We start from the raw sequence: 14,507 nt of genomic DNA, 5'->3' as shown, positions 1-14,507 counted from the left end.
AGTCCCCAGCACATACCCCATTACAGTCACTGTCCATCAGTGTAGTAAGATGCTATAGAATCACTACTTGTAAGACTACCAGTTTTTATAGACTACCAATAACTACCTAATAATCACATCCAGGCAGCACTTTATAACTCTTAGCATTCTTTCATGGCGTTTACCATGTTTTGAAATTACACATGTATTATTTCTTGGCCCACTTATTAAACTCAGTTAATTTAATTTAAAAGTAATCTATCTCAGGACAGGATTAATTTTGTTTAGCAACTATATATAATTAGTGGTCAGAATATACTAGAAGCACAATAAATATTTATTGAGTGAATTAATAGATAAAGGAGTGAAGAGGTGAATAAAACCTTTTGAAGCATTTGACATTTTTTAAAATTTACATATGATTGATATACACTCCTATGAAGGTTTCACATGAATAAACAATGTGGTTACTACATTTACCCATACTATCAAGTCCCTACCCATACCCCAATGCAGTCACTGTCCATCAGTGCAGCAAGTTGCCAGAGATCCACTATGTCACTTGTCTGTGATACACTGTTCTCCCCATAATCCCCCACACCACGTGTATTAAACATAATACCCCTCAGTCCGCTTTTCCCTCCCTCCCCACCCACCCTCCCCCATCTCTCCCCTTTGGTAACCACTAGTCCCTTCTTGGAGTCTCTGAGACTGCTGCCATTTGTTCCTTCGGTTTTGCCTCATTGTTATACTCCACAAATGAGGGAAATCATTTGGCATTTGTCTATCTCCACCTGGCTTATTTCACTGAGCATAATGTCCTCCAGCAACATCCACATTGTTGCAAATGGTAGGGTTTGTTTCTTTCTTATGGGTGAATAGTATTCTATTGTATATACGTGCTACATCTTCTTTATCCATTCAACTACAGATGGACACTTAGGTTGCTTCCATATCTTGGCTATTGCAAAAAGTACTGCCATGAGCATAGGGGTGCATATATCTTTTTGAGTCTGAGAAGTTGTATTCTTTGGGTATATTCCAAGAAGTGGGATTCCGGGGTCTAATGGTATTTCTATTTTTAGTTTTTTGAGGAACCTCCATATTGCTTTCCACAATGGTTGAACTAGCTTACATTCCCACCAGCAGTGTAGGAGGTTTCCCCTTTCTCTGCATCCTCACCAACATTTGTTGTTCTTAGACTTTTGGATGCTGGCCATCCTTACTGGTGTGAGGTGATATCTCATTGTGGTTTTAATTTGCATTTCCCTGATGATTAGTGATGTGGAGCATCTTTTCATGTGTCTGTTGGCCATCGAATTTCCTCTTTAGAGAACGATCTCTTCACATCCTGTGCTCATTTGTTAATCAGGTTATTTGCTCTTTGGGTGCCAAGATGTGTAAGTTCTTTATATATTTTGGATGTGAACACCTTGTCGGATATGTCATTTACAAATATATTCTCCTATACTGTAGGATGCCTTTTTGTTCTTCTGATGGTGTCCTTTGCCGTACAGAAACTTTTTAGTTTGATGTAGTCCCTTGAGTTCATTTTTGCTTTTGTTTCCCTTTCTCGAGGAGATGGGTTAAGGAAGAAGTTGCTCATGCTTATATTCAGGAGATGTTTGCCTATGTTGTCTTCTAGGAGTCTTATGGTTTCATGACTTACATTCAAGTCTTTAATCCATTTCGAGTTTACTTTTGTGTATGGGATTAAACAATAATCCAGTTTCATTCTCTTGCATGTAGCTGTCCACTTTTGCCAACACTAGCTGTTGAAGAGGCTGTCTGTCATTTCCCCATTGTATGTCCATGGCTCCTTTATCATATATTAATTGACAATATATGGTTGGGTTAATATCAGGGCTCTCTAGTCTGTTCCATTGGTCTATGGGTCTGTTCTTGAGCCAATACCAAATTGTCTTGATTACTGTGGCTTTGTAGTAGAGATTGAAGTTGGGGAGTGTAATTCCCCCTGCTTTATTTTTCCTTCTCAGGATTGCTTTGGCTATTCGAGGTCTTTTGTGGTTTCATATGAATTTTAGGATGATTTTCTCTAGTTCATTGAAGAATGCTGTTGGTATTTTGATAGGAATTGCATTGAATCTATAGATTGCTTTAGGCAGGATGGCTATTTTGACAATATTAATTCTTCCTATCCATGAGCATGGGATGTGTTTCAATTTATTGGTGTCTTCTTTAATTTCTCTCATGAATGTCTTATAGTTTTCAGAGTATAGGTCTTTCAATTCCTTGCTTAGGTTTATTCCTAGGTATTTTATTCTTTTTGATGCAATTGTGAATGGAATTGTTTTCCTGATTTCTATGTCTTCTAGTTCATTGTTAGTGTATAGGAATGCCACAGATTTCTGTGTATTAATTTTGTATCCTGCAACGTTGCTGAACCATATATTAGATTTAGTAGTTTTGAAGTGGATTCTTTGGGTTTTTATGTACAATATCATGTCATCTGCAAACAGGGACAGTTTAACTTCTTCCTTGCCAATCTGGATTCCTTGTATTTCTTTGTTTTGTCCTATTGTTGTGGCTAGAACCTCCAGTATTATGTTAAATAACAGTGGGGAGAGTGGGCATCCCTGTCTTGTTTCTGATCTTAGAGGAAAAGCTTTCAGCTTCTCGCTGTTAAGTATGATGTTGGCTGTGGGTTTATCATATATGGCCTTTATTATGTTGAGGTACTTACTCTCTATACCCATTTTGTTGAGGGTTTTTATCATGAATGGATGTTGAATTTTGTCAAATGCTTTTTCAGCATCTATGGAGATGATCATGTGGTTTTTGTCCTTTTTGTTGATGTGGTGGGTGATGTTGATGGATTTTCAGATGTTGTACCATCCTTGCATCCCTGGCATAAATCCAATTTGATCATGATGGATCATCCTTTTGATGTATTTTTGAGTTCGGTTTGCTAATATTTTGTTGAGTATTTTTGCATATATATTCATCAGGGATATTGGTCTGTAGTTTTCTTTTTTTGTGGTGTGTTTGCCTGGTTTTGGTATTAGAGTGATGCTGGCCTCATAGAATGAGTTTGGAAGTATTCCCTCCTCTTCTATTTTTTGGAAAACTTTAGGGAGAACGGGTATTAGGTCTTCACTAAATGACTGATAAAATTCAGCGGTGAGGATGGGATTAAAGATGGCAGTATGAGAGGAGAGAGAGAAGCTTCCTCCTAAAACTGGATACAATTAGAAAATTTAATTGGTGCAACTCATCCTGAGAGAGCAACAGGAAAGAGGATGGTGTCTGATTGATTACACCTGGAGGAAAGAGCAGAACTCAACAAACGGGGTAAGGTACCAGAGCTGTGGCTCCGCAGGACCCGAGCCCTTCCCCCACCCCAGCTCACTGGCGGGAGGAAGAGAATCGAAGCAGGGAGGGAGTGGAAGGCTTGGGACTGCTGAATACCTAGCTCTGGAGATCTGCGCTGGGAGCACAAACCTGTATTTGATGTTGCCTTATGAGACTCGCTTGACTACCAGGTTGGAAAGATAATATAGGCAGAGTTCCTGGGGAGACGGGGATTCCTTGTGGATCCTGCTTGTGGAAAGCAAGGATCCATATCCGGCTGCACTGGGACAAAAACATACCTGTGTGACCGGCCCACTGACTCAGGCAGTGGAGACAGGCACAACAGCCGGGAAGTGGGGAACAGCTCTTTCCTTCCCCCAGGCACCAGTGCCATTCTCCTGCAACCCCCAATATTACTATGGGGGATGAGCAGCTCCAGAATAGAGCTTCTGGACACTAGAGGGCGCCATATAGAAACATGAAACTTCAAAGGAACCTTGTCCACAGTAAAATTATTAATACAACTCCCGAGAAAGATCTAAATAATATGGACCTCGTGACTCTACCTGAAAGGGAGTTCAAAATAAAAATCATCAACATTCTAATGGAGGTATGGAAAGACATCCAAGAATTCAGGAATGAATTCAGGTTGGAGATCCAATCATTGAAGAGCACAATGGAGAGTATTAAAAGCAGTATGGATGCAGTGGAGGAGACAATAAATGAAATAGAAACTAGAGAAGAGGAATACAAAGAAGCTGAGGTACAGAGAGAAAAAAGGATCTCTAAAAATGAAAGAATATTGAGAAAACTGTGTCACCAATCCAAGTGGAAAAACATTCGCATTATAGGGATAACAGAAGAAGAAGAGAGAGAGAAAGGGATAGAAAGTGTCTTTGAGGAGGTAGTTGCTGAAAACTTCCCCAATATGGGGAAGGAGATAGTCTCTCAGGCCATGGAGATCCACAGATCTCCCAACACAGGAACCCAAGGAAGACAGCACCAAGACATATAGTAATTAAAATGGGAAAGATAAAGGATAAGGACAGACTGCTAAAAGCAGCCAGAGGCAGAAATAAGATCACATCCAAAGAAAGCCCATCAGGCTAACATCAGACTTCTCAGCAGAAACCTTACAGGCCAGAAGGGAGTGGCATGATGTATTGAATGCCATGAAGCAGAAAGACCTGGAACCAAGATTACTTTATCCAGCAAGATTACCATTTAAATTTGAAGGAGGGATTAAACAATTTCGAGATAAGCAAAAGCTGAGAGAATTTACCTCCCAAAAAGCATCTCTACAGTCTATTTTGGAGGGACTTCTGTAGCTGGAAGTGTTCCTAGGGTTGGATAGCTGTCACCAGAGGTAATAAAACCACAGTCAGAGGGTGGAGCAGCTGATTGCGAGGCAAATGCAAAATTAAATTGACTATCCCCAAAGTCAATCAAGGGATAGATAAAAAGTACAGAATTTGATACCTAATATATAAAGAATGAAGGAGGAAGAAAAAGGAGGAGAAATAGAAAAGAACCTTTAGCTTGTGTTTGTAACAGCATATTAAGTGAGTTAGGTTAGACTCTCAGATAGTAAGGAAAGTAACCTGGAACCTTTGGTAACCACGAATCAAAGCCTGAAATGGCAATAAGTACATACCTTTTGATAATCACCCTAAATGTAAATGGACTGAATGCACCAATAAAAAGACACAGAGAAACTGAATGGATAAAAAAAATAAGACCTATCTATATGCTGCTTACAAGAGACTCACCTCAAACCCAAAGACATGCACAGACTAAAAGTCAAGGGATGGAAAAAGATATTTCATGCAAACAATAGGGAGGAAAAAGCAGGTGTTGCAGTACTAGTATCAGAAAAAATACACTTCAAAACAAAGAAGGTAACAAGAGATAAAGAAGGACATTACATAATGATAAAGGGCTCAGTCCAACAAGAGGATATAACCATTATAAATATATATGCACCCAACACAGGAGCACCAGCATATGTGAAACAAATACTAAGAGAACTAAAGGAGGAAATAGAATGCAATGCACTCATTTTAGTAGACTTCAAGACACCATTCACTCCAAAGGACAGATCCACCAGACAGAAAATGAGTAAGGACAGAGAGGCACTGAACAACACACTAGAACAGATGGACCTGATAGACATCTATAGAACTTTACACCCCAAAGCAACAGGATACACATTCTTCTTAAGTGCACATGGAACATTCTCCAGAATAGACCACATACTAGGCCACAAAAAGAGCCTCAGTAAATTCAAAATGACTGAAATTCTACCAACCATCTTTTCAGACCTTAAAGGTATAAAACTAGAAATAAATTGTACAAAGAAAGCAAAAAGGCTCACAAACACATGGAGGCTTAACAACATGCTTCTTAATAGTCAATGGATCAACGACCAAATTAAAATGGAGATCCAGCAATATATGGAAATAAATGACAACAACAACACAAATCCCCATCTTCTGTGGGATGCAGCGAAAGCAGTCTTAAGAGGAAAGTATATAGCAATCCAGGCATATTTAAAGAAGGAAGAACAAACCCAAATGAATAGTCTAACATCACAATTATCAAAATTGGAAAAAGAAGAACAAATGAGGCCTAAGGTCAGCAGAATGAGGGACATAGTAAAGATCAGAGAAGAAATAAACAAAATTGAGAAGAATAAAACAATAGAAAATATCAATGAAACCAAGAGCTGGTTCTTTGAGAAAATAAACAAAACAGATAAGCCTCTAGCCAGACTTATTAAGAGAAAAAGAGAATCAACACAAATCAACAGAATCAGAAACGAGAAAGGAAACATCACGACGGATCCAACAGAAATACAAAGAATTATTAGAGACTACTATGAATACCTATATGCTAAGAAGCTGGAAAACCTAGGAGAAATGGAGAACTTCCTAGAAAAATACAACCTTCCGAGACTGAGAAAGGAAGAAACACAAAAGTTAAACAAACCAATTATGAGGAAAGAAATTGAAGCGGTAATCAAAAAACTACCCAGGAACAAAACCCTAGGGCCAGATGGAGTATCCTTGGAATTTTATCAGACATATAGAGAAGACATAATACCCATTCTTCTTAAAGTTTTCTGAAAAATAGAAGGGAAGGGTATACTCCCAAACTCATTCTATGAAGCCAGTATCACACTAATACCAAAACCAGGCAAAGACCCCACCAAAAAAGAAAATTACAGACCAATATCCCTGATGAACATAGATGCAAAAATACTCAATAAAACATGAGCAAACCGAATTCAAAAATATTTCAAAAAGATCATACACCACGACCAAGTGGGATTCATCCCAGGGATGCAAGGATGGTACAACATTCGAAAATCCATCAACATCATCCACCACATAAACAAAAAGAAAGACAAAAACCACATGATTATCTCCATAGATGCTGAAAAAGCACTCGACAAAATTCAACATCCATTCATCAAAAAACCCTATGCAAAATGGGTATAGAGGGCAAGTACCTCAACATAATAAAGGCCATATATGATAAACCCACAGCCAACCTCATACTGAAGAGCAAGAAGCTAAAAGCTTTTCCTCTGAGATCGGAAACAAGACAGGGATACCCACTCTTCCCAGTGTTATTTAACATAGTAATGGAGGTCCTAGTCATGGCAATTAGACAAAACAAAGAAATACAAGGAATCCAGATTGGTAAAGAAGAAGTTAAATTGTCACTATTTGCAGATGACATGATATTGTACATAAAAACCCTAAAGACTCCACTCCAAAACTACTAGAACTGATAGCGGAATACAGCAAAGTTGCAGGAGACAAAATTAATATGCAGAAATCTGTGGCTTTCCTATACACTAACAATGAACCAATAGAAAGAGAAATCAGGAAAACAATTCCATTCACAGTAGCATCAAAAAGAATAAAATACTTTGGAATAAACCTAACCAAGGAAGTGAAAGACCTATACCCAGAAAATTACAAGACACTCTTAAAAGAAATTAAAGAGGACACTAACAAATGGAAACTCATCCCATGCTCTTGGCTAGGAAGAATTAATATAGTCAAAATGGCCATTCTGCCCAAAGCAATATACAGATTTGTTGCAATGCCTATCAAATTACCAACAACATTCTTCAATGAACTGGAAGAAATAGTTCAAAACTTCATATGGAAGCATCAAGGACCCTGAATAGCCAAAGCTATCCTGAGAAAGAAGAATAAAGTGGGGGGGGGGAGGATCTCATTCCCCAACTTCAAGCTCTACTACAAAGCCATAGCAATCAAGACAATTTGGTACTGGCACAAGAACAGAGCTACAGACCAGTGGAACAGATTAGAGACTCCAGATATTAGCCCAAAAATATATGGGTAATTAATATTTGATAAAGGAACCATGGACATACAATTGGGAAATGACAGTCTCTTCAGCTGATGGTGCTGGCAAAACTGGACAGCTACATATAAGAGTATTAAACTGGATCACTGTCTAACCCCATACACAAAAGTAAATTCGAAATGGATCAAAACCTGAATGTAAGTCATGAAACCATAAAACTCTTAGAAAAAAACATAGGCAAAAATCTCTTGGACATAAACATGAGTGACTTTTTCATGAACATATCTCCCTGGGCAAGGAAAACAAAAGCAAAAATGAAAAAGTGGGACTACATCAAACTGAAAAACTTCTGTATAGCAAAGGACACCATCAATTGAAGAAAAAGGTACCCTAGAGTATGGGAGAATATATTCATAAATGAGAGATCTGACAAAGGCTTGACATCCAAAATATATAAAGAGCTCTCACACCTCAACAAACAAAAAGCAAACAATCCAATTAAAAAATGGGCAGAGGAGCTGGACAGTTCTCCAAAGAAGAAATTCAGATGGCCAACAAGACACATGAAAAGATGATCCACATCACTAGTTATCAGGGAAATGCAAATTAAAACCACAATGAGATATCACCTCACACCAGTAAGGATGTCTACTATCTAAAAGACAAACAACAACAAATGTTGGCGAGGTTGTGGAGAAACGGGAACTCTCCTGCACTGCTGGTTGGAATGTAAATTAGTTCAACCATTGTGGAAAGCAGTATGGAGGTTCCTCAAAATGCTCAAAATAGAGTTACCATTTGACCCAGGAATTCCACTTCTAGGAATTTACCCTAAGAATGCAGCACTCCCGTTTGAAAAAGACAGATGCACCCCTATGTTTATCACAGCAGTATTTACAATAGCCAAAAAATGGAAGCAACCTAAGTGTCCATCAGTAGATGAATGGATAAAGAAGATGTGGTACATATACACAATGGAATATTATTCAGCCATAAGAAGAAAACAAATCCTACCATTTGCAACAACATGGATGGAGCTAGAGGGTATTATGCTCAGTGAAATAAGCAAGGCAGAGAAAGACAAATACCAAATGATTTCACTCATCTGTGAAGTATAAGAACAAAGGAAAAACTGAAGGAACAAAACAGCATCAGAATCACAGAACCCAAGAATGGACTAACAGTTACCAAAGGGAAAGAGACTGGGGAGAATGGGAGGGTAGGGACGGATAAGGGTGGGGAAGAAGAAAGGGGGTATTATGATTAGCATGTATAATGTGCGGGGGAGGAATGGGGAGGGCTGGGCAATACAGAGAATACAAGTAATGATTCTACAACATCTTACTATGCTGATGGACAGTGACTGTAATGGGGTTTTTGGGAGGGACTTGGGATAGGGGAGAGCATAGTAAACATAGTGTTCTTCATGTAATTGTAGATTAATGATGGCAAAAAAAAATTCAGCAGTGAAACCATCTGGTCCTTGAGTTTTGTTCTTAGGTAAGTTTTTGATTACCAGTTCAATTTTGTTGCTGGTAATTGGTCTGTTCAGATTTTCTGTTTCTTCATTGGTCAGCCTTGGAAGGTTGTATTTTTCTAGAAAGTTGTCCATTTCTTCTAGGTTATCCAGTTTGTTAGCATATAATTTTTCATAGTGTTCTCTAATAATTATTTGTATTTCTGTGGTGTCCATAGTGATTTTTCCTTTCTCATTTCTGATTCTGTTTATGTGTATAGACTCTCTTTTTTTCTTGATACGTCTAGCTAGGGGTTTATGTATTTTGTTTATTTTCTCAAAGAACTGGCTCTTGCTTTCATTGATTCTTTGTATTGTTTTATTCTTCTCAGTTTTATTTATTTATGCTCTAATCTTTATTATGTCCTGCCTTCTACTGACTTTGGGCCTCATTTGTTGTTCTTTTTCTAGTTTCGTTAATTGTGAGTTTAGACTGCTCATATGGGATTGCTCTTCTTTCTTGAGGTAGGCTTGTATTGCAATATACTTTCCTCTTAGCACAGCCTTGGCTGCATCCCACAGATTTTGTGGTGTTGAATTATTGTTGTCATTTGTCTCCATAAATTGCTTGATCTCTGTTTTTATTTGGTCATTGATCCATTGGTTATTTAGGAGAATGTTATGAAGCCTCCATGTGTTTGTGAGATTTTTCATTTTTTTGCATAATTTATTTCTAGTTTCATAGCTTTGTGATCTGAGAAACTGGTTGGTACAATTTCTATATTTTTGAATTTACTGAGGCTCTTTTTGTGGCCTGGTATGTGATCTATTCTTGAAAATGTTCCAAGTGCACTTGAGAAGAATGTGTACTTTGTTGGTTTTGGGTGTAGAGTTCTGTAGATGTCTGTTAGGTCCATCTGTTCGAGTGTGTTGTTCAGTGCCTCTGTCTCCTTATTTATCTTCTGTCTGGTTGATCTGTCCTTCATAGTGAGTGGAGTGTTGAAGTCTCCTAGAATGAATGCATTGCTCCATTTCCCCTTTTAATTCTGAAAGTATTTGTTCCACATATGTGGATGCTCCTGTGTTGGGAGCATAGATATTTATAATGGTTATATCTTCTTTTTAGATTGATATGTAATGTCCTTCTTTGTCTCTTGTTTCTTTCTGTGTTTTGGAGTCTATTTTGTCTGATACAAGTACTGCAACTACTGCTTTTTCCTCTCTGTTAATTGCATGAAATATCTTTTTCCATCCCTTCACTTTTAGTCTGTGTATGTCTTTAGGTTTAAAGTGAGTCTCTGGCAGGCAGCATATAGATGGGTCTTGTTTCTTTATCCATTCAGTGACTCTATGTCTTTTAATTGGTGCACTCAGTTCATTTACATTTAGGGTGATTATCGATAGGTATGTACTTATTGCCATTGAAGGCTTTAGATTCATAGTTAGCAAATGTTTAAGGTTAATTTTCTTACTATCTAAGAGTCTAACTTCACTCACTCAATATACTGTTACAAACACAATCTAAAGGTTCTTTTTTTTTTTCTCCTCCTTTTTCTTCATCCTCCATTCTTTATATATTAGGTATCGTATTCTGTATTCTTTGTCTATCCCTCAATTGACTTTGGGGATAGTTCATTTAATTTTGTATTTGCTTATTAATTAGCTGTTCTACTTTCTTTATTGTGGTTTTATTTCCTCTGGTGACAGCTATTAAACCTTAGGAACACTTCTATCTATAGCAGTCCCTTCAAAATAGACTGTAGAGATGCTTTTTGGGAGGTAAATTCTCTCAGCTTTTGCTTATCTGGAAATTGTTTAATCCCTCCTTCAAATTTAAATGATAATCTTGTGGGATAAAGTTATCTTGATTCCAGGCCCTTCTGCTTCATTGCATTAAACACATCATGCCACTCCCTTCTGGCCTTTAAGGTTTCTGCAAAGAAGTCTCATGTTAGCCTGATAGGCTTTTCTTTGTATGTGATCTTGTTTCTCTCTCTGGCTGCTTTTAATACTCTGTCCTTATCCTTGATCTTTTCCAATTTTATTACTATATGTCTTGGTGCTGTCTTCCTTGGGTCCCTGTGTTGGGAGATCTGTGGATCTCCATGGCCTGAGAGACTATCTCCTTCCCCATATTGGGGAAGTTTTCAGCAACTACCTCCTCAAAGACACTGTCTATCCCTTTCTCTTTCTCTTCTTCTTCTAGTATCCCTATAATGCAAATATTGTTCTGTTTGGATTGAACACACATTTCTCTCAATATTCTTTTATTCTTAGAGATCCTTTTTTCTCTCTGTGCCTCAGCTTCTTTGTATTCCTCTTCTCTAGTTTCTATTTCATTTATCATTTCCTCCACTGTATCCAACCTGCTTTAAATACCCTCCATCATACTCTTCAGATCTCCAACCTGAATTCATTCCTGAGTTCTTGGATATCTTTCTGTACCTCCATTAGCATGTTGATGACTTTTATTTTGAACTCCCTTTCAGGAAGAGTTGTAAGGTCCATATCATTTAAATCTTTCTCCGGAGTTATATTAATTTTACTCTGGACCAGGTTCCTTTGGCATTTCATATTTGTGTATGGCGCCCTCCAGTGTCCAGATGCTCTACTCTGGCACTGCTCAGCCCCCAAAGCAATGTTGGGGGTTGCAGGGGAGTGGTATTGGTGCCCCGGGGGAGGAAAGAGCTGTTCCCTGCCTCCCGGCTGCTGTGCCTGTCTCCACTGCCTTAACCAGTGGGCTGAGCACACAGGTATAAGCTTTTGTCCCAGAGCAGGCATATATGGATCCCTGCTTTCCACAAGTGGCTGGAATCCCAGTCTCTCCAGGAATTCTGCCTTTATTAGCCTTCCAACCCGGTAATCATGCGAATATCATGAAAGCACCATGAAATGTAGGTTTGAGCTCCCAGAGCAGATCTCTGGAGCTAGGTATTCAGCATTCCCAGGCCTCCACTTCCTCCCTGCTCCATTTCTCTTCCTCGTGCCAGTGAGCTGGGGTGGGGGAAGGGCTCAGGTCCTGCCTAGCCACAGCTTTGGTACATTACCCTGTTCCGTGTGGTCTACTCTTTTCTCCAGGTTTGTACAGTCTGGCGCCATCCTCTTTCCTGTTGCACTCTCAGGATTAGTTGCACCAACTATATTTTCTAATCATATATAGTTTTAGGATGAAACCTCTGTCTCTCCTCTCACGTCGCCATCTTTAATCCAATCACATTTGACATTTTTGGGGAAACAATTTTGTTTGTGAAACTTTCTCTTTCTAAAGTATCTATAATGCCATTCTTGGTGTACTTTACTACATTTCCAACATTGGGTGTCTCTGTTGGATTCTAGGACTAGCCATTTAAAAGTTAATATTCCCCAGCTTTCAGCTCTCTTCTCTTTTTTCCCTTATACATGCTTCCTGGGAAATTTCATCCACTTTCACGATTTCAAAGTTCACTGTGTGTGGTGATGCTACCAAATCTCTATCTCCATCTAATATCTCTTTGTGCAGTGCTGACTTGTACAAGCAAATGCCTATTGTCTTCTTCACTTAGCAGTTCTGCTCATCTCAAATTTAACCTACACCAAATCTGAATTCATCCTCTTCCTCTATTCCCCTCAAGTCTAACCATGATCTTCCTCTTTGCTTGGATTCGTCAGAGCTCCTAGACCACTTACTCCGCCTCAGCCCTCATCCAACCAGCAACCAAGTTCTGCTGACTATTCCTCAAATTTACTCATATCCATTCCTTTCTTTTAGCAGTCATCTCCTTTCCTGCAGCCTTGCTCTCCTCCATACCTTCTACAATGGCAGCTAGATGATCTAACTCTGATTATTTAACAATCCCCATTTATGTCAAATTCTATGACTGCACATGATTAAGAAAAAAAAAAATCAAAGTTCCTTGTCATGGTACATATTGCTCTACTTTCTGTCTCTTTCCCTTCTTGCAGCCTCCCACAATCCCCACATTCAGCAGTTCCTCCAGAGTTAACTTGGTAATTTTACCCATGAGGTTCTTAGAGCTTGGATCACAATTTTCCCTTTGATGTGTGGGTGGAGATGTGCAGATAATTTAAACTGATCCATCAAGATTTGGACCAGGTATACTCTGCTTTATATGGTTTTCTCTGCAATGCAGAGCCCCCAGCGCTCACCTCTGCCATGACTCACATCACAAAACCCCACGATTTTTGTTTTGTCTATCTGTCCTTCATACTCTGAGGTACTTAAGAGGGTATGATCCATATCTTTTTTCTCTGTTTTTCCAATTCCCAACACAATGTCTAATACGTGGTAGGTGATCAAACATGTATGATGAGTGATAAATGAATAGGGAGGCATTTGTTAATATTCAGACCTGGAAGAAATAATACTAATATTGGACTTATATTCTTATACTTCATTTATAGGTCAGAAGGAATTATCTATATATCATTAATGAATTGACAAAAGTATTATAATTTGGACACATGAAAGCAACAACTTCTAATAATTACCATCCAGGCTGCGTAAGTTCAGAAGTTTTAAGCTACTGCTGAGCAATGTTAAAGATTGGTGAGCCAACCCTCAATTTTTCTTTGGTTATAATTTTTATCCATACATATAGTAAATTTTATAGAAACATATCAGAAAAAAATGTAAGACTTATTCATTTAATGAGTTTTACTGTGAAACAAAATGGCTTACTGACCATAGATAGATAAAGATAGGTAGTTTAAGTTGAATCATGTACCAAGCTTGAATAAAATCAGTCATCCCTTTTAAACCTTATATGGGACAGAGAGATACATTTCAAGGGCTGTGAAGTTAAGTTAAAATACCAACTCCTTCCCCAACCCTGGAAGAATATTTTCAACACATTTATCCCTTTACTTTCAGGGTTATCAATGACCCTATGACTGAATAAATGTAGATGAAACTGAAACTTGCTAGATTAGATGGAAATGCCATCGAGTGCTTCTAAAATCCCTCTTCTTTGAAGCATTAAATAAATTTGACATCATTAGCATGCTTACCAGTAACAATTAGGCACTTCCTTTTAAAATGTCACCCTATCTAATTCTCTCTGTTTTTAAGCTTCATCATTATGCAGGCAACATTTCTTCAGGGAAGGCTTACTTTAGGTGATAATGTCACCTAAATCCTTTTCCAATAGGTAGTTTTTGAAGAAGCTCTACACAGATATTATTATATTTACTTATTATTTACCTCTTCTGATAAATAGTTTATGGAAATGCCATAATTTCACACAGACCAGATAGAAGTATTTCAAAAATAATATCATCTGAAACAATATGCAGATTAAATAATTATTCAAAGAAAGAAAAATCCTCCAACCAAGACTGCCATTCATTTATTCCTTCAAACATTTCTTGAGTGTACATACTCTCTGAGTTCCTAGGATAGAGGGGGAAATAAATTGAA

At 38.1% G+C, this 14,507-nt stretch overlaps 1 protein-coding gene across 1 annotated transcript in view; it reads right to left on the bottom strand.

Annotated features, from left to right (window-relative positions):
* CNGB3 (cyclic nucleotide gated channel subunit beta 3) overlaps positions 1-14,507 on the bottom strand; it is a 175,905-nt gene that overhangs the window by 77,277 nt on the left and 84,121 nt on the right. The window lies entirely within an intron of this gene.

The sequence above is a fragment of the Manis pentadactyla genome, chromosome 3 (assembly GCF_030020395.1).
Source record: "Manis pentadactyla isolate mManPen7 chromosome 3, mManPen7.hap1, whole genome shotgun sequence".
NCBI classification, from domain to species: domain Eukaryota; kingdom Metazoa; phylum Chordata; class Mammalia; order Pholidota; family Manidae; genus Manis; species Manis pentadactyla.
Note: the sequence above shows the minus strand (reverse complement) of the source record. Positions and strands in the feature narration are given on the sequence as shown.